Below are 21169 nucleotides of genomic sequence, written 5' to 3'. Positions count from 1 at the left end.
TATGCCTCCGTCCTTGCCCGTGCTGTCTTTAGTGCGTAGTTATGTACGTGCGGTACGTATGCTGCTATCAGGTTGGGGCTTTGACGAAGGCCGAATTGCTAATATAGCTCTGGACAAGCCGGACTGCCATTCTGCAGGGCAGACCGGACTCGTTTGACAGTGTCCGAGGGCTTGACTGCCGATTTAGTATTCGGCTCAATATGGCCACCCTGTACTTTGCCTGCGAGGGCCGCGGTATGCTCCTCGGTACGGAGGGAGCGGTCCATGTTTCCATTAACTGTAATATCACCGCGGGGTCCAGGCATTTTGAGCTCTAAGTAAGCATAATGCGGGACTCCATTGAAGCGGGCGAAGGCAGTTCTCCCGAGCAGTGCATGATAACCACTGCGCAAAGGGACGACATCGAAGATCAAGTCTTCGCTTCGGAAGTTGTCCGGCGAACCGAAGAGCACTTCCAATGTTACTGAGCCCGTGCAGCGGGCTTCTACACCAGGTATTACTCCTTTAAAGGTGGTTTTAGTGGGCTTGATTCTTGACGGATCAATGCGCATTTTGCAGACAGTGTCCTGATAAAACAGGTTAAGGCTGCTGCCGCCGTCCATAAGGACTCGCATGAGATGGAATCCATCGATAATTGGATCGAGGACCAATGCTGCTGAACCCCCATGATGGATACCGGATGGATGGTCTTTGCGGTCAAAAGTGACCGGGTAGGCTGACCATGGGTTGAATTTTGGGGCGACTGGCTCTATGGCATAGACGTCCCTTAATGCGTGTTTGCGCCCCCGCTTAGGGATGTGAGTAACGCAGATCATATTCACCGTTTTAACCTCGGGGGGGGGGGGGGGGGGATTTCTTCTGTCCCCCTGTGTTCGGTAGGCGAGGCTCTTCATCGTCGTCCTCGATGGGCGGCCTTTTCCCCTTAAGTTCGGTGTTTAGCTTACCGGCCTGTTTAAAGACCCAACAATTTCTGTTGGTATGATTGGCAGGCTTGTGAGGGGTGCCATGGATCTGGCAAGGCCGATTTAGTATTCGGTCCAAACTAGATGGACCATCTTTGTTTCCTTTGAATGGCTTCTTCCACTGACCGGGTTTAGAGCCACTAAATCCGGCGTTGACCGCCATGTCTTCGGTATCTTCATTGTTGCTTCGACGCTTGTGTTTGTTGCGTCGTGGCTTGCCGTTGCCATCTCTGGCTTCGGAGGTACTAGGGTCACTGGTGTTGTTGCTTCTACAAGCTAACCAGCTATAGACTTCAGTTTTTCTTGGCATGTGTGCGGTGAGAGCTGCCATAGACTTCAGTTTTTCTTGGTCGAGGTGTCGGGTGAGCCACTTGCCACGGACGCTATGTTTAAAGGCCGCAAGGGCTTCGGTGTCCGGACAATCGACAATTTGGTTCTTTTTAATTAAGAACCTGGTCCAGAGTTTTCCGGCTGACTCTCCGGGTTGCTGGACTATGTGAATGAGGTCATCGGCATCTGGGGACCGAACATAGGTACCTTGGAAGTTGTCTCTAAAGGCATCTTCCAAATCATCCCAACTACCAATGGAGTTTTCTGGGAGGCTGTTTAGCCAGTGCCGAGCTGGTCCCTTTAATTTTATCGGGAGGTACTTGATGGCATGGAGATCGTCCCCCAATGGCCAATAGATGTTGTGTAGACAGAGCATATCACATACGTCTTATTAGCCGCAACCTTCTGTGTTATTGAACCGTTTATGTTCTCTTGTCTCAACGCAAACAGTTCATCGGAGTGAACCGCATGCCGTATATCGCACACACCTTCATCTGGTTGACCGTTTCTTTTGTGTTGCCTAATCACAAACAGTTCATCCGAGTGAACCGTATGATGTATATCGCACACACCTTCATCTAGCTGCGTGTTTCTTTTGTTCCCCCTCATCGCAAACAGTTAATTGACCTGAACCGTATGCCCTGCATCGCACACGCAACTAAAATCTGAACCGTGTTTGATGCATCCTCCATCGCAAACGTTTTGCACCTTTTTTGGCGGTTATTTTACACCATCGTTTGCGATTATGGCATCGCACATAGTTTCGTCGAAGGGTCTCTGGTCGTAGTGTCGCATTAGCATCAACCTGCAGTAGTGTACGTGCATCAGTGGTAACTCTTTGAGAGTCTTGTTCAATTGTTTTTGGGTGTCCCTCAGGATAAAGTGGTTCCTGAGTCATCCTACCTCCTCTAGTCATTACTCTAACATCATGATCATTGATATTATTATTCATTTCATCAGGCAACTCTCTTTGAGATTTAGCAACTTGTTCTAACTGGGTTTGAACCATAGAAGCATGCTTCCCCACACCTCTAACATCATTTGAGATTCTAAATAACAAGTCACTCAAGTGAGCAATCACATAAGAATTGTATTTCAATTGTTTCATAACATTTGCATTGAAGTGATCTTGTTTTCTGATGTAATTCTCAAACTCATAAAGGCATTAGCTAGGGTGCATATTGTGAGGATTATCATTATCATTGAGTTTCATTAGAGAATTTACCTCTACCACCTTAGGCAGTGGTGGTGTATCAAGCCCATGTATTTCTTCAATAGGAGGTAAATTTTTGACATCCTCAGCTTTAATACCTTTTTCCTTCATAGATTTCTTTGCCTCTTGCATATCTTCGGGACTGAGATATAAAATACCCCTCTTCTTCGGAGTGGGTTTAGCCGGTGGTTCAGGAAGAGTCCAATCATCATAATTTCTCAATATGGTATTCAATAATTCTTCAGTTTGACCAATGTCGGTGTACAAAAGTAGGGGCACTTCTTTGTACCCCTCTACTTGTGCACGAGCAGTCGGAGCCGCGCGTCGCGGCCACACTAAGCAGGGCAGAGGAGGGGAGCCAGAGAGAAGCCAAAGGCACAAGGCACTCAAAGACAACGCCAAGATCAAGAACACAAAGGACAGAAGGGCGAAGCAGGCTCCCCCGGCAAGACCCTTGCCGGGGCGGCCTCAGCAACCCCGACAAGAGCCTTGCCGGGGCGGCACGCCCAACACCAATAGAGTGAGTCACCCTTGAGCCCATGGGTTCCAACCCAACCAACTACATTGGAACTAGGGCTCGGGAGGCACCTCCATGGTGGCATGCAGATCTTCGTCAAGATCATAAACATATGAGATCAGATGAGGACCAGAAGACGGCGACCCTCGGCGGGATCCTAGCCAAGGAGATCCACAAGACCCCCGGCAAGCGCCTTGCCGGGACGACTGCAGCGCCACGGCAAGACCCTGCCGGGGCCCCGGCAAGGCCCTTGCCGAGGGCGCCAGCTGGGCCACGACCAGGCCCGCACCAGCCAAGACTCCACCGCCGTCCCCAAGCAGCTGCTAGCTCAACCGGCTAGGCAGGCACCTGCGTGGCGACGGGCGGCCTCTACGCCAACTCAGCAAGCACCTGTGTGGTGGCATGCAGATCTTCTGAAGACCCTACCACCGCGCCACCTCAGCTGCCTGCCTGCCTACATGGCGCCGCATGCATCGCTGGCCTGGGCGCATGTCAAAGCAAGGCGAGGCGGCGACGGACGGGACGGGCCTCGTTCCCGTCCCCGATAAAGCTAAGGGACACCTAAGCGATGCATTAAATGCGTCTTGTCCTGTAATACGTGTGATAAGCTCGCGCACTGTAGACCTTTCCACCTCATGTGTGCCACTATGGCAACCCCTTTTTCCCTATAAAAGGAGGCCCAAGGCGACCAGGAGAGGGATTCGGCTTTTTGGAACTACGCAGCCACCGTAGCTAGTTCAGAAGCTCAAGAACATTATATACATCCACCAAAGCAGGACTAGGGTTTTACGCATCCTCACGGCCCGAACCTGGGTAAACGATCCTTGTGCTGGCTCTTGGACCTGCTCTCCTCACAACCCCGCGCCCGCCGACCATAGAAGGGGTCCCAGTGATCCCATAGGTGTCGTTCTCACCGACAACCAATAGTTCGTTCCCTGGAAACACAACCAGCACAACTATCTAGGAAATCCCTAGAATCATCGGTTAGTCCATTATAGAAGATATCAAGTATTTCTTTTATCTTTTTTTTGATAGAAAGACTGTAAGGGAGGCCCCTATAGTATAATTGGTGCAACACACCCAAATTGCAAGTACCATGCCTTAAACCTGGGTGGGTGGGAAGGCATCAACCCCTTCCCACCACTAGGCTATGCCTTAGTCTGCATATTTCATTTTTCTTAAGAGGATGATCAGGCAAAGCATTAAGCAATTGGAGAAGCCTCCCCCAAGCTTGTGGGAGACTCTCTTCTTCAATTTGCGCAAAGTTAAATATTTCCTGTAAGGCGGCTTGTTTCTTATGAGCAGGAAAATATTTTTCAGAGAAGTAATAAATCATATCCTGGGGACTACGCACACAACCAGGAGCAAGAGTATTGTACCAAGCTTTAGCATCACCCTTTAATGAGAACGAAAATAATTTGAGAATATAGTAATAGCGAATTTTCTCATCATGAGCAAAAAGGGTGGCTATGTCATTCAATTTAGTAAGATGTGCCACAACAGTTTCAGTTTCATAACCATGAAAAGGATCATATTCAACCAAAGTAATCAACTCTTGGTCGACAGAGAATTCATAATCCTTATCCTTAATAAAGATAGGTGAAGTATCAAACTTAGGATCACATTTCATTCTAGCATTCAAAGATTTTTCTTTATACTTGCATAATAATTTGTCTAGATCATCTCTATCCTTACAAGCAAGAATATCTCTAGTTGTCTCCTCATTCATAACATAACCTTTTGGTACCTTTGGCAATTCATATCTGGGAGGGATAGTTCTAACAGGTGTTTCAAGATTTTTCAGGTTCAAGCTCATCATCAGTTTCAACAATATCATGTCGTCTTACTCTAGCAATTTGTTCATCAAGAAATTCACCTAGTGGCACATTATCATCAAGCAAGGTACTAGCATCATCATAAGTATCATTCATAGCAGAAGTAGCATCATCAATAACTTGCGACATATCAGGATTGATAGCACGTGGTGGTGTTGCAAGTTTACTTATAATAGAAGGTGAATCTAAAGCAGAGCTAGATGGCAGTTCCTTACCTCCCCTCGTCTTAGAGGGAAAAACCTTAGTCTTAGCATCCTTCAGATTCTTCATAGTGACAATTTGATAATAATCCCAAGTGAATCAACAAATATAGCTATGCTCCCCGGCAACGCCGCCAGAAAAAGGTCTTGCTAACCCACAAGTATAGGGGATCGCAACAGTTTTCGAGGGTAGAGTATTCAACCCAAATTTATAGATTCGACACAAGGGGAGCCAAATAATATTTGTAAGTATTAGCAGCTGAGTTGTCAATTCAACCACACCTGGAGATTAATTATCTACAGCAAAAGTGATCAGTAGCAAAGTAGTATGATAGTTTTGATAATAGTAGCAGCAGCAATAGTAACGATAGCAGTAGTAACATAGCAAGAACAATATAAGAGAAATTCGTAGGCATTGGGTCGGCGATTTGTTGGATGATATTCATCATGTGACAGTTATAACCTAGGGCGATGCTGCACTAGCTCCAGTTCATAAATATAATGTAGGCATGTATTCCGTAAATAGTTATACGTGCTTATGGAAAGAACTTGCATGACATCTTTTGTCCTACCCTCCCATGGCAGCGGGGTACTATTGGAAACTAAGGGATATTAAGGCCTCCTTTTAATAGAGAACCGGAACAAAGCATTAACACACGGTGAATACATGAACTCATCAAACTACGATCATCACCGGGAGTGGTCTCGACTATTGTCACTCCGGGGTTGCCGGATCATAACACGTAGTAGGTGACTATAACTTGCAAGATCGGATCAAGAACATAGATATAATGGTGATAAAATAAACGGTTCAGATCTAAAATCATGGCACACGGGCCCAAGGTGACAAGCATTAAGCACGGCAAAGTCATAGCAACATCAATCTCAGAACATAATGGATACTAGGGATCAAACCCTAACAAAACTAACTCGATTACATGATGAATCTCATCCAACTCCTCACTGACCAGGGAGCCTACGAAGGAATTACTTACTCCCAGTGGGGAGCATCATGGAATTGGCTATGGAGAAGGGTTGGTGATGATGAACATCGAAGATCCCCCTCTTTGGAGGCCCAAATGGACTCCAGATCTGACCTCCCGATGAATAACATGAGACGGCAGCGGCTCCGTCTCGTGGAATGGGATAATTCTTTCTCCCCCATTTTTCTGGAAAAATAGGATTTTATAGCGTCGGTTTCAAGGTCTGCGGGGCCACCACGTGGGGACAACCCACCTGGGCACGCCTGGAGGGGGGCGTGCCCCAGTGGGTTGTGCCCACCCAGGTGTCCCCCTCCGGTGGTTCTTGGCTCCAAAAATGCTCTTTATTATATAATAAATCCTCGTAAAGTTTCGTTCCGTTCCGAGAACTTTTATTTCTGCACAAAAACAACACCATGGTAGTTCTGCTGAAAACAGCGTTAGTCCGGGTTAGTCTCATGCAAATTAGAGTCCAAAACAAGAGGAAAAGTGTTAGGAAAAGTAGATACGTCGGGGACGTATCAAGAATATCCGCTACTTTGGGAGAAAATAATGATATGCATGAATATATAGATGATTCAGTTGATTTGATTGAAATATCCCCCCTTGATGAACATGATGGTTGCTATTCTTATGGCCATGATGCCAATATTAATTATACTTATGGAGATGAACTTGCTATAGTTCCTTATGTTAAACATGAAATTATTGCTATTGCACCCACACTTGATAGCCCCTTGAATGAAAAGCATGATTGCAATGATGCTATTATAAATTCTATTAATATCAATTGTGCTCATAATATGCAAAACCCCAAGCTTGGGGATGCTAATTTTGATATGTCTACTACATATTGCAATGATCATGATTGGGGTGATTCTTTTTATAATCGTGAAAATTTATTTAAGCCTTATGACGAATATGTTTTGGATAATATTGAAAGTGGGTTTGGAAGAGTGTCAACTCTAGGTAAAAATAATACCACTTATTTGTAGATTGTTCAATCTTATGATTTTTTTATAAAAGTGGGCTTGGAGAGGTCATGACTTTATTTGATGATAATCCCACTATTTTGGAAGAGTGTCAACTTTGCATGCATGTGGATCATGTAGAGAATATTTTATATGATAGCTATATTGTTGAATTTGATTATGATCCTACATTTAATTATTATGAGAGAGGAAAATATGATTGTAGAAATTTTCATGTTACTAAATTACCTCCCGTTATGTTGAGATTGCTATTGTTGCTTTCGTCTTCCTTGCATATGCTAGTTTTTGCTCGTCTTGATAATTTGTTTGGTTATAAAATGCCTATGCATAGGAAGTATGTTAGAATTAAACTTGCTTTTCGCATGCTACATGATGCTCTCTTCGTGTTTCAATTGCTATCTTTCATGTGAGTATCATTAAAATTATCAATGCCTGGCTAAAAGGCTTTAAAGAAAAAGCGCTTGTTGGGAAACATCCCAATATTTTCCTTTTCTGTTTTTATGAAAATACACATTATTACCTGTGTAGTAATTGTGTTTTGGTGTTTTAATTAGGTTTTGAGCCAAGTAAGACCTTTGGGATGGTTCATGGTGATAGTTGATTTGATCTTGCTGAAAAACAGAAACTTTTGCGCTCATTGCCAGAATTTAGAAAAATCACAGAAACATTCTTTTGATTTGAATTTTTTACACAAGATTGATATACAAATTTCCTAGATTGTCCTAATTTTTCAGAATTTTGGAGTTACAGAAGTATACGAAGTTTCCAGATTGCTACAGACTGTTCTGTTTTTACAGATTCTGTTTTCTATGTGTCGTTTGCTTATTTTGATGAATCTATGGGTAGTATCGGGGGGTATGAACCATGGAGAGTTAGAATAGAGTAGATATTACACCAATATAGAATGAGTTCACAACAGTACCTAAAGTGGGGATTTGTTTTATTATATTAACGGATCCTACGAGTTTTTTGTTGAGTTTTGTGTTCTGAAGTTTTCAAGTTTTGGTAAAGATTTGATGGACTATGGAATAAGGAGTGTCAAGAGCCTAAGCTTGGGGATGACCAAGGTAATATTCAAGGACAAGCAAGCATCTAAGCTTGGGGATGCCCCAGATGGCATCCCCTCTTTCGTCTTCAATCCATCGGTAAATTTATTTGAGGCTATATTTTTATTCACCACATGATATGTGTTTTGCTTGGAGCGTCTTGTATGATATGAGTCTTTTCTTTTTAGTTTGCCACAATCATCCTATCTGTACACACCTTTTGAGAGGGACACGCTTTAATCGTGAATTTATTAGAATACTCTACGTGCTTCACTTATATCTTTTGAGCTAGGCAGTTTGCTCTAGTGCTTCACTTATATCTTTTTAGAGCATGGTGTTGGTTTTATTTTATAGAAATTGTTGAACTCTCATGCTTCACTTATATTATTTTGAGAGTCTTTAAACAGCATGGTAATTTTCTTAGGTTATGAATTTAGTCCTAATATGATGGGCTCCAAGAGGGATATAATAAAAACTTTCATATAAAGAGCATTGAATAATATGAGAAGTATGATTCCTTGCAATTGTTTTGAGATATAAAGATGGTGACATTAGAGTCATGCTAGTGAGTAATTGTGGATTGGTAGAAATACTTGTGTTAAAATTTGTGATTCCTGTAGCATGCACGTATGGTGAACCGTTATGTGATGAAGTTGGAGCATGATTTATTCTTTGATTGTCTTCCTCATGAGTGGTAGTCGGGGACGAGTGATGGTCTTTTCCTACCAATAAATCCCCCTAGGAGCATGCGTGTTAGTACTTTGTTTCGATGGCTACTAAACTTTTGCAATAAGTATGTGAGTTCTTTGTGACTAATGTTGAGTCTATGGATTATACGCACTCTCACCCTTCCACCATTGCTAGCCTCTCTAGTATCGCGCAAATTTCGCTGGTGCATTAAACCCACCATATACCCTTCCTCAAAACAGCCACCATACCTACCTATTATGGCATTTCCATAGTCATTCCGAGATATATTGCCATGCAACTTCCACCGTTCCATTTTATTATGACACATACCATCATTGTCATATTGTTCTCATATGCATGAGGCATTCATATAGTCATATTTTGTTCTAGTATCGAGTTGTAATTCTTGTGGTGTAAGTAAATAAAAGTGTGATGATCATCATTATTAGAGCATTGTCCCATGTGAGGAAAGGATGATGGAAGCTATGATTCCCTCACAAGTTGGGATGAGTTTCCAGACTTTAATAAAAATAAAAGAGGCCAAAGAAGTCCAAACAAAAAAATGAGAGAAAAAGAGAGAAGGGACAATGTTACTATCCTTTTCCACACTTGTGCTTTGAAATAGCACCATGTTCTTCATGATAGAGAGTCTCCTTTTTTATCACTTTCATATACTAGTGGGAATTTTTCATTATAGAACTTGGCTTGTATATTCCAATGACGGGCTTCCTCAAATTGCCCTAGGTCTTCATGAGCAAGCACGTTGGATGGACACCCACTTAGTTTTTTTAGCTTTCATACACTTATAGCTCTAGTGCATATGTTGCATGGCAATTTCTACTCACTTGCATCGATATCAATTGATGGGCATCTCCATGCCTATTAATTTTCCTAGTTGATGTGAGACTTTCTCCTTCCTTTTTATCTACTCCACAACCACCATATTCTGTTCCACCTATAGTGATATATCCATGGCTCGCGCTCATGTATTGCGTGAAAGTTGAAAAGTTTGAGAACACTAAAAGTATGAAACAATTGCTTGGCTTGTCGTCGGGGTTCTGCATGATGAAATACTTTGTGTGATGAAGATGGAGCATAGCTAGACTATATGATTTTGTAGGGATAACTTTCTTTTGCCATGTTATTTTGAGAAGACATGATTGCTTTATTAGTGTACTTGAAGTATTATTGTTTTTATGTCAATATTAAACTTTTGTTTTGAATCTTATGGATCTGAATATTTTTGCCACAATAAAGAAGATTGCATTGATGAATATTTTAGGTACCATTTCACATCAAAATTTTGTTTTTATCATTTACCTACTCGAGGACGAGCAGGAATTAAGCTTGGGGATGCTTGATACGTCTCCAATGTATCTAGAATTTTTTATTGTTCCATGCTATTACATTATCTGTTTTGGATGTTTTATATGCATTAATATGCTATTTTATATTATTTTTGGGACTAACCTATGAACCTAGAGCCCAGTGCCAGTTTCTGTTTTTTTCCTTGTTTTTGACTTTTACAGAAATGGAATATCAAACGGAGTCCAAACGGAATAAAACTTTACGGTGATTTTTCTTGGACCAGAAGAAACCCATGAGACTTGGAGAGGAGACCAGAAGACCCACGAGGCGGCCACAAGCCATGGGGGCGCGGCCTAGGGGGCCTGGCTTGTGGGCCCCTCGTGGACCGTCTTGACCTAATCTCAGCACTATAAATCCTCAGATATTCCCCCTATACCAGAGGGCACACCAAAAATACTTTTTCGCCGCCGCAAGCTTCTGTTCCCTTGAGATCCCATCTTGGGGCCTTTTCCGGCACTCCGCTGGAGGGGGATTCGATCACGGAGGGCCTCTACATCAACCTTGCCGCCCTTCCGATGAAGCGTGAGTAGTTTACCACAGACCTAAGGGTCCATAGCCAGTAGCTAGATGGCTTCTTCTCTCTCTTTGATCTTCAATACAATGTTCTCCTTGATGTTCTTGGAGATCTATTCGATGTAATCTTCTTTTGCAGTGCTTTTGTTGAGATCCGATGAATTGTGGATTTATGATCAGATTCTCTATGAATATTATCTGAGTCTTTTCTGAACTCTTTTATGCAGGATTGAGATAGCTTATTAATTCTCTTCGATCTATCGATTTGGTTTGGCCAACTAGATTGGTTTTTCTTGCAATGGGAGAAGTGCTTTATGATGGGTTCAATCTTGCGGTGTCCTCTCACAGTGACAGAAGGGGCAGCGAGGCACGTATTGTATTGTTGCCATTAAAGATAAAAATATGGGGTTTATATCATGTTGCTTGAGTTTATCCCTCTGCATCATGTCATCTTGCTTAAGGCGTTACTCTGTTCTTATGAACTTAATACTCTTGATGCAGGCAGGAGTCGGTCGATGTGTGGAGTAATAGTAGTGGATGCAGATTCATTTTGGTCTACTTGTCACGGACGTGATGCCTATATTCATGATCATTGCCTTAGATATCGTCACAACTTTGCACTTTTCTATCAGTTGCTCAACAGTAATTTGTTTACCCACCGTATGCTTTATTCAAGAGAGAAGCCTCTAGTGAAACCTATGGCTCCCAGGTCTATTTTCCATCATATATTTTCAGATCTATAAATCAAAAAATCAAAAATACCTTGTTGCAATTTATTTATATTTATTTAGTTTGCTCTCTTATTTACCTTTTATACCTATCTCTTTTAGATCTCACTCTTGTTCGTGACCGTGAAGGAATTGACAACCCCTTTTCGTGTTGTGTGCAAGTGTTTGTTAGTTTGTGCAGGTGCATATATGGGGGACTTGCTTGTGCCTCCTACTGGATTGATACCTTGGTTCTTAACTGAGGGAAATACTTACCTCTACTTTGCTGCATCACGATTTCCTCTTCAAGAAAAAAAATCAACGCAAGCTCAAGAAGTAGCATTTCACAATACACAATATGAGACAAGGGAGATTTTGAACCTTATCATGAAAAACAATATGGACACAAAAAACTATTATCATGTGAACAAACGAGAAGAGAGATATCTTCTTATCAAGAGAATTGATATTATATTATATCATGAAAAAGAAGATGGATAAGAAAAGGTAACAGAAAAACAAGAAAGGATTCACTCTCTTGCTAAGTTCACTCCTGCTATAAAATCGTCAGCCAAGATGGACAAGAGATATTTATTCAATGGATGAACAGGCTAGTTGTAAGATGCTACCTAGGAAAATAAACATTTTTATGCCCCCAAACTTGTTGATTTATTAGGTTATCGGGGATTGATACGTCTCCAACGTATCTATAATTTTTAATTGTTTCATGCCATTACCCTACTCTTTCCACATACTTTTGGTAACAGTTTATATAATTTTCTTGGACTACCATAATAACCTAATGCCCAGTGGCAGTTCCTCTTTGTTGCATATTTTTTGTTTCGCAAAAAATCTATATAAAACAAAGTCCAAACACGATAAAAATTTATAGAGATTTTTTTTGCAATATATATTAAGTTTTGGCGCAAGAATCAACACAAGATGGGGCCCATGGGCTCCACAAGGCAGGGGCACGCGAGGTGCCTTGTAGGCACCTCATAAGTCGGTTGGATCTCTCCTTCGGGCGCAAGGAAGCTAATATTGGGGAGGGGGATTGCGTAAAAATTTCAGCCGATCGGAGTTACGGATCTCTTAATATTTAAGAAACGGCCTTCGACCCGAAAAGAGGAAGACGAAACGGAGAGAGGGAGGGGGAGAGAGAGAATCTAGAGGGGCTCCCGCCCCTCGGGGGCCGGGGAGGCCAATGACCAGAGGGGGAATCTTTCTCCCATCTAGGGGGAAGGCCAAACGAGAAGAAGAAGGAGGAGGGCTCTCTCCCCCCTCTCTCCCGGTGGTGCCGGACCGCTGCCGGGGGAACTATCGTGACGGCGACCTACATCAACAAGTTCACTGTCGTCATCACCAACTCTCTCCCCCTCTACACGGCGGCGTAAACCTCTCTCTACCCCCTGTAATCTCTACTTGAACATGGTGCTTTATACTACATATTATTATCCAATCATGCGTTGCCATCCTATGATGTTTGAATAGATCCTTTTGTCCTATGGGTTGACTGGTGATCGTGATTGGTTTGAGTTGCATGTTTTATTTTGGCTTAAGCCTCTCTCTCATTTAAAACTGCAATAGCGATTACCGATCTATTTATCAATTGCGTAGGTACAAATCCTTCTCATCCTTCTCCAAAAACTTTAAAATAACAACTAACTTGTATTATCTTGAAAAGTCATTGTTATTTAAGATAAACTAGTTTTATTTCTTGTTCTAGGTAAAGCAAACGTTAGTGTACATAGAGTTGTATCATAGTCAATAGAACTCGAAGAGAATATAAATTATACCTTTAACTCCTCGTTGGATTCGCCATTCTAATTTATTGAAAAGGCTACTAGTAGAATATCTTTCTTAGGTCTGAGACATTCAGCATTTGTTTTTCTTCCTTGGACTTCACATCTCTTACTCACAACCAGATTCAGAAGCTTAGCAGATTCAGACCAGTTATGGAAAGCTCAACCAGATTCAGAGGCTTAGCCGCAATCACTGTTACATCAAGATCATTTTTTTTCAACCACATTCAGAAGCTTAGCATATTCACATAGGTTATAGAAAGCTCAACGAGATTCAGAAGCGCAACCAGACCGGTTATTCAGACGCACTAATATCACCACGATGCGTAAAATGGAGCTCTTTTAGCCAACTCCATTTCTAGCGCGCCATTAGGATAGACATTGTTCGTCCATCAAGTAATTTCATTGCTACAGTAACTGAACCATTGATTGCTCAAGTCAAAGAATTACATGACATGACGAGGAACCCATAACCAAATTTCCTGCATTTTACTAGACAGAAGTGAGGACCATTCTTGGTTTTAAACTAACCATTATGCATGATCATTTTTTTTACAATTTTTAGAAAACACAAAGTACTTACATTTTGAAGGGAGAAGCTGTTATGGTGCTGCTAGAAGGAGGGCGCAAGAGGGCCGGCCGAGGGCCTTTTCGCCCACGGCCGGGCAAGAGGGAAGGGATTTCCTTCTTAATTCTTGCTTGATTAGATTGATACATCTCCTCCCCTTATATAGAGAGGTTTACTTGACTCCCCGGCAAGGCTTACTTGACCCCTAAGAAAGCTACCCTTATCTCTAATTAACCCTAAGACTAACGGGCTATACCGCCAGCCCAGGCCTATTAGGCCCATTACGTACTCTAACACTAGACCTCACCTGGACATGCAGCTTGTCCTCGAGATGCAACCTAACCAACTTATAACCATGACTCGACGCAACACAAACCTAACACCTAAAAACAAGCCTTTTACATCTTGGCTTGTTTTATTACTCTCAACCTGAAATGGACTGGGACGCTTTATTTTGGACCCCCGAATATAAAGTGGACACCATCCGCACGTCGGACGTGCACGTGTACAGCCACCTGGATCCCATGGAAACCATATGGACAAAAGGAGTGCATGTGTATGGCCACCTGGATCCCATGGACACCAGCAGAGGCGCCCTCGCGGTGGCCGGCGGCGGAATGCAGTGGTGCTACGCGGTGCGCTCCGGTCGGTGACACCATGCCTTCTCCCCGCCGGACGGCTGTTGGTCTGCACCGCACAGAGAATAGTGGAGGGCTTTCGATGGAGAATGGCGAGGAGGGGTGCGTCCCCCCAACCACCGATGTCGCAGACTTTGAGGTCCCTGTCCGTGGGGAAAATAGCATGCCCGCCGCCCGTGGGGAAAACCGCATGCCCAAGATCCCCGACGCAGTGGACAAGATCGAGGTCCTTTGCGCAGCGAAGCGCAACTGGGAGGAGCGGCAGCAGTAGACCACGCATCTCCCGCACACGCCAACGCGCTAGGAGGCCGCATGCAGCAGCCTGCAGCCTCACCGCCGCCGACACGTGGCGGGTAGCGATCCAAGCCGGAAGCGGTGACGGTGACAGTGGGAACTTGATCTGCTGGATGAGAACGCCCTGGGACGGCAGCGGCGCTAATGGGAACGAGCTCGTCGTAGTCCCGTTGTAGCGCATCCCATACTGGTACGAGATGACCGGCGTCGTGGTCGCGTCTGAGGGCGGCAGCGGCGGGGGTAGCTGTTGTTGGTGTGGCGGCGGAGGAGGTGGCTGGTGGGGATGCGGCGGGGGCGCATAGGGCCCGACGAGGAAGACGGCGCCGGGGCAGAGGGTGCAATCACCCCTGAGGACGCCAGCACGCCCAATGCCGGCGCGCCTGCTGTGTGGGGCAGCAGCCCCGATGAAGACGCTGGTGGCGGCGGGTAGGTGTGCGGCGGCGGCGGTGGGAAGAACTCGATGGAGGGCTGGACATGATCGAATCCGAAAAAGCTGATACTAGATTGTTATGGTGCTGCTAGAAGGAGGGCGCGAGAGGGCCGGCCGGGGGCCTTTTCGCCCACGGCCGGGCAAGAGGGAAGGGATTTCCTTCTTAATTCTTGCTTGATTAGATTGATACATCTCCTCCCCTTATATAGAGAGATTTACTTGACTCCCGGCAAGGCTTACTTAACCCCTAAGCAAGCGATCCTTATCTCTAATTAATCCTAAGACTAACGGGCTATACCGCCAGCATAGGCCTATTAGGCCCATTACGTACTCTAATAGAAGCATACAAATTCTTCCGACAGTGCTGCGTGAGTAATTCTGGTCAAAAAACATGCACAATAAACTGTGTGTATGCGTTCTTTTCCCACATCGAGGATGACGAAAGGGATATCACTCTCTCTTTTGTTTCAATGAAGCCGTTGCATAAATACTCTCTTTACCCTTTGTCTGCTCTCATATTATTTAGTGTCAGAGGAAGCAGAACTTCTTGGAATACTTCTTCTGATATCTACAAAGCAGAACCATCTAATGAGGAGAATATTTTAGAGTGGACAACAACACAAGTGGATGAACAAACACTCAGGGTTGTATAGACAATGCTCCAGCGCTGTTCGCGTCGCCATAAGTTCCTTCACCAAGCTTCACTATGATGTCTAACTTACTGTTTCACAAATGTCTTTGTCAACTAAAAAATAAAAGCAACAGTGCGGTTAAATAAAAGTAAATAAACTCACTTTCACATGTTATAACAAACTGATCTTCCATCTGCTCAAGCCCAAACAACAGAGTACCAATACACAGAGAGATTGTATAATTGTTAAGCCTACTTCAGAAATTAATATAGGAAGGAACTAAATTATACATCTACCTTTGCAGATCCTCTAGAAGATCTGGGATGCCAGGAACGATATGGCCTTTAGGGCCATAGATAGGCGCTCATCTACCTCTTTTAGACTAATCATCTCAGACTTGGACATTTGGTCACATAGGCTCTCCACGCCCTGTGACAAGGAGGCCGTCTCCTTTTGGCGGCTATTCTCTCTGCACGTTGTAATGTGCCTCAGTAATTATGTTCCACAGCTTGCTTTGACTCTTTGAGTAATATATATTCAGGTGGGGGAACTCTGTGATTCTCAAAAAAAAAAATACAACGGTTGAATGCGAGGAAAGGATCATCCACTAATACTCCAAATGAAGTCCATCCATTCTCATCTCTAGTACTGTATTATAATAGACCAAGAGGCACACTCATGACGATCAAGTGTTCCTATGCCTGCAAGGCACAAAGGTAGATTGCATGTACATTTTTGCAGCACACACTGGTATAGTTGCTGCCTTTAAACTAAAACTTTAGCCCGTACAGCCATGCATTAAGATTCAGTTCTGATGAGCCATATATCACCTAAAGTACCAACAGTCGCCATCATTATCATAAGATTTAGTCCGATTCAAGAGCGGCATAGGGTAAAAATGAGGTAACAATAAAAGCTAGCAAATAGTATATGTTCGGCCAGTAGTACAGCAAGCACTAGACTGACTTACTTTGAGAAAAATATAGACTGGGATCAGAATTAATTCACCCTAGTGCCTCCAAATAAGCATGACAATGGGGGCGGCAACATTGGAGGGCTTATTTGTTGGTGGTGCTCCTTTGAGTACCGAGTCGTGATTTTAAAGGTAAAAAACCCAAGGTCTGGACTTTATTGGTTCTGCCTGGCATTGGCCTTGTTGAAGGCATTGTTTATGGGAATGCGGTCTTTTTCCTGGGAGAAACCTACTATCTTTGGTCGGGCAACGACAATGCTTGTGCATTGTTTTCTTCTTAGAGGCGTTGCTTTTGGAGAACCTTTCTTTGTAGTCTGGGTGTTGTCTTTGGTGGTGGTTAGAGTGCTACTACTGCGGGTGATTGATCACCGTGCCAGGGTCTTTTTCTCTTTTTATTTTGACTTTTTGGCTGTGTGCATCCTGGATGTGTGTGTATATCTTGTTGGTGCAGAGACTGGGTGTAATTGGTATCTGCTTGATATCAATATAATCCTCTTTTAAAAAAAAAAGCATGACAAGGTCTTCCCTGATTTCAATGAATCATCCCAAAATAAACCCCAAACCATCCAGAAGAAGAAAAGAGAATTATTGAGTACACAAAATAATACTTAAAAAAGATTTATATGTTCAACCATTGGCCCTGTTGCCATGAATTTTCTAGACAGTATCATGTTTCGGCAAAGCTCAAATCCATTATTTGCTCCTCTCTTTTTCTACCAAAAGGAAATGCAAGCATCCGTTCTCAACTTAACAATTCGAGACAATAAAAATAAAAATTCATGAATAATTCTGAATAATTAGAAGACCTTGTCAAAGGACCAGAAAACTTATGTATGAAGCACATTTGTTGCCATCTTTTCTATCCATGTATTATCTGTTGCCATCTTTTTTTTAGTGGAATCGGTTACCACTAGACAAGCTTTGACTGTTGAACAGAAGTAGGCTTCCAAGAATTATCTAGCAACAGATCAAACTGTTCACAGTTCACAGCAGAGAATTGAAGTATTGGTTGGTTATAGAAAAACTTGATTGCCTGTTTACTGTTGTGCAAATTTCATGTGCGTTGCTCTGAACCGATGAAATTCAACCAGATTTGTTTCTTCCTTGGACTTCACATCTGTTACTCACAACCAGATTTTTTCAACGAGATTCAGAAGCTTAGCAGATTCAGACCAGTTATAGAAAGCTCAACCAGATTCAGAAGCTTAGCAGCAATCACCGTTACATCAAGATCAATTTTTTTCAACCAGATTCAGAAGCTTATCATGTTCAGAGCGGTTATAGAAAAGCTCAATCAGATTCAGAAGCACAACCAGACCGGTTATTCAGACGCACTACTATACTATCACCACGATGCGTAAAATGGAGCTCTTTTTAGCGAACTCCATTTCTAGACATTGTTCGTCCATCAAGTAATTTGCATGCTACAGTAACTGAATCATTGATTGCTCAAGTAAAAGAGTTACATGACCAGGAACACATAACTAAGATTCCTGCAACTGATTACATAGTAACACAGTAGTTAAGCTAAGTCAGTGGCACTGCAATGAAATAATTAACCAGTGGCACTGCATCTATCAGATGCTACATCAAGCTAATTAACTCATCAGCGACACAAAGCCAGGGTGTTCTGCTCCTTTGGGCTTGCTGAACCACCGGTGCTCGAGCGCTTCCGCCGCTGTGATCCTCTTGTCGGGGTTGAAGGCAAGCAGGCCGGTGAGGACCTCACGCCCGGCTTCCGAAAGCTCCTCCAAGAACTCCAAGTCGAGCTTCCCCGTAGAACTGATCTGATCTCGCAGCTTGTATATCTCGGCGAGCAGCTCCTCCTCTGTGTCGGCCACGAACAGGGTCCCGCCGGCCAACATCTCCGCCATGATGCACCCAAGCGCCCACATGTCCACGGCCTGGCCGTAGTACCGGTTGCCTTCCAGCTGCTCCGGTGAGGTGTAAATCAGGGTGCCGACACAGCACTCCTCGTACGGTACTCCGGCCGGCTTCGCCCGCATCGCCGATCCAAAGTCGCCAACCTTGAGCCCGCCGAAGAAGCCGACCATGACGTCTCCGGCTTGAAGTCCCGGTGGATGACGCCGGCTCCATGTATCTTCTTTGCCGCGTCCAGGAGCTGCTCCATCATCACGCGGGTCGCCTCCTCGGATACAGGCCTCCAGAGTGACTCGCGGAGGGTGCGGCCGTCGGCGACGAGCTCCATGACGAGGAACACGTCCCTGTCTCGGCGTCCGTCGCCACATCCAAGATCTCGATAATCGACTCGTGACCCCGGCACGCGCCGAGGCAGCCGGCCTCGCGGGTGATCGCGCGGATGTCGGGCGGGCCGTGTCCGCCGGCCCCGTTGCCGCGGACCCACTTCACGGCGACCTTCTTGCCGGTGCGGCGGTCGCGCGCCTTGAACACCTCGCCGTAGGTGCCTTCTCCAAGCACCTCAAGCTTCTCGTAGTCGGAGATGCTACCGAACGCGTATCGGGGCTTCTTGCCGCCATGGACGCGCGGTTCTTGTCCCGCCGCCGGGCGCTTGCGGATGGCCGTCGGCATGATCTGAGCTTAGAACGCGCGCCGAGAGCAGATCAGAGCAGAGGGGCGGGGATTCGTGTGCGTCTGGAGTAGAGGAGATCGAGGTGGATGAGAGGAAGGATCGAGGATGAGGATTGAGGAGGATAAGGATCGAGGACGAGGAGGATCGAGGCTGTTTATGGGCTGGCACTGGCAGCGCGCGTCTCCGAATTGGCGGGGGATTCAGACAGATTTTGCGTACGCGTCGCGTTTACGCGGGTGACGCTCTCAGTCGCAGGGAAAATCTCTTCGTCACGCGCAAGCCAACTCGTACGGGTTTTTTCTCTCAAAAACAAAACTAATTCAGGTTTTTCTTTCCGACCTATCCAGCCGTTCATCATTTATTTTTATTTTTTATTTTCGCGTTTTCTCTCCCTTTTTTGGTTCCCTTTTATTTACTTTTTAGTTTCTATTGTAACAAATACAAGATTTAAAGAAAATGTTGAAACACTTCTTAAAAATTCAATAATTATTTTAACTGTGTGAACATTTCCTAAAAATTACATGAATATTTCTATAATATACATCAACACTTTTTTTTCCAGCAAATCAAGGTTTTTCAAATGTGTGAACACTTTTCCCCTTTTCTATACGAAAATATATGAATATTTTTTTAAACGTGTGAAAAGTTTTTTTATGTAATACATGAAAATTTATTTCAAAGGCATGAATACTCTTTAAATTACATGAAGATTTCTAAATGTGAGGATACTTCTTTTAATTATAAAAACATTTTTAAGTACATGATGAATAAACAATAATACATGATAATTTTTTTATTGTACTATAAACAAATAAAAATGTGATGAATAACTTTTTAATGCATGCTTGGACATTTTTAATACATGATAAAACATTTTTATGAAATACACTATGAACATTTTCCTAGTATATGATGACCATTATTTTATTACTAGTTGAACAATTTTTAATACATTGTAAAAAATATTTTACAAATATATTGTTTGTTGAACATTTCAACAATATATACAAAAAGGGTGAATGAAAGAACAAAGAGTAAATAACCAGGAAAATGTACAAAGCATGGCATGTACATGCATGATAAAACATTTTTATGAAATACACTATGAACATTTTCCTAGTATATGATGACCATTATTTTATTACTAGTTGAACAATTTTTAATACATTGTAAAAAAATATTTTACAAATATATAGTTTGTAGAACATTTTAACAATATATACAAAAAGGGTGAATGAAAGAACAAAGAGTAAATAACCAGGAAAATGTACAAAGCATAGCATGTACCTGTAAACGGTAACGACGAGGTGTTGTTCATGGTCTTGGCCCAACTCCTCACAAGTTCAGGGACAGCTCACTTTGAAATCGCTTTGTCACCCGCAAACCATCTCGTATGGGTTTTCCTTTCCAAACCATCCGGCCGTTCATCATTTATTTTTATTTATTATTTTCGCGTTTTCTCTCTATTTTTTGTTCCCTTTTATTAATTTTGAATTTTTCTATTGTAACAAAAAATAAATAAAATGTTGAAACACTTCTTAAAAATTCAAGAAGTATTTTAAATGTGTGAACACTTCTAAAAAATTACAGAATATTTCTACAATATACATCAACAATCATTTTCCCTCAAATCAAGGTTTTTAAAATGTGTGAACACTTCTTTTTCCTTTTTCTATATGAAAATATGTGAATATGATCTTTAAATGAGTGAACAGTTTTCTATATAATACATGAAAATTTATTAGAAAGGTATAAACACTTTTTAAAATTACATGGAGATTTTTAAATGTGTGGACACTTCTTTTAGTGATACAAACATGTTTTAAATACATGATGGATAAACTTTAATACTCCCTCTGTAAAATAGAGACCTTAAACGTCTTATATTAGTTTACGGAGGGAGTACATGATAATCATTATATAATTAC

At 43.0% G+C, this 21169-nt stretch overlaps 1 pseudogene; it reads right to left on the bottom strand.

The window, feature by feature from the left end:
• Positions 1 to 18115: 18115 nt before the first annotated feature.
• On the bottom strand, positions 18116 to 19452 carry LOC109785889 (putative cyclin-dependent kinase F-2; annotated as a pseudogene).
• Positions 19453 to 21169: the final 1717 nt, after the last annotated feature.

The sequence above is a fragment of the Aegilops tauschii genome, chromosome 1, assembly GCF_002575655.3.
Source record: "Aegilops tauschii subsp. strangulata cultivar AL8/78 chromosome 1, Aet v6.0, whole genome shotgun sequence".
In the NCBI taxonomy this organism is placed as follows: Eukaryota; Viridiplantae; Streptophyta; class Magnoliopsida; order Poales; family Poaceae; genus Aegilops; species Aegilops tauschii.
The sequence above is the reverse complement of the archived record's forward strand: the minus strand, read 5'-3'. Positions and strand labels throughout refer to the sequence as shown.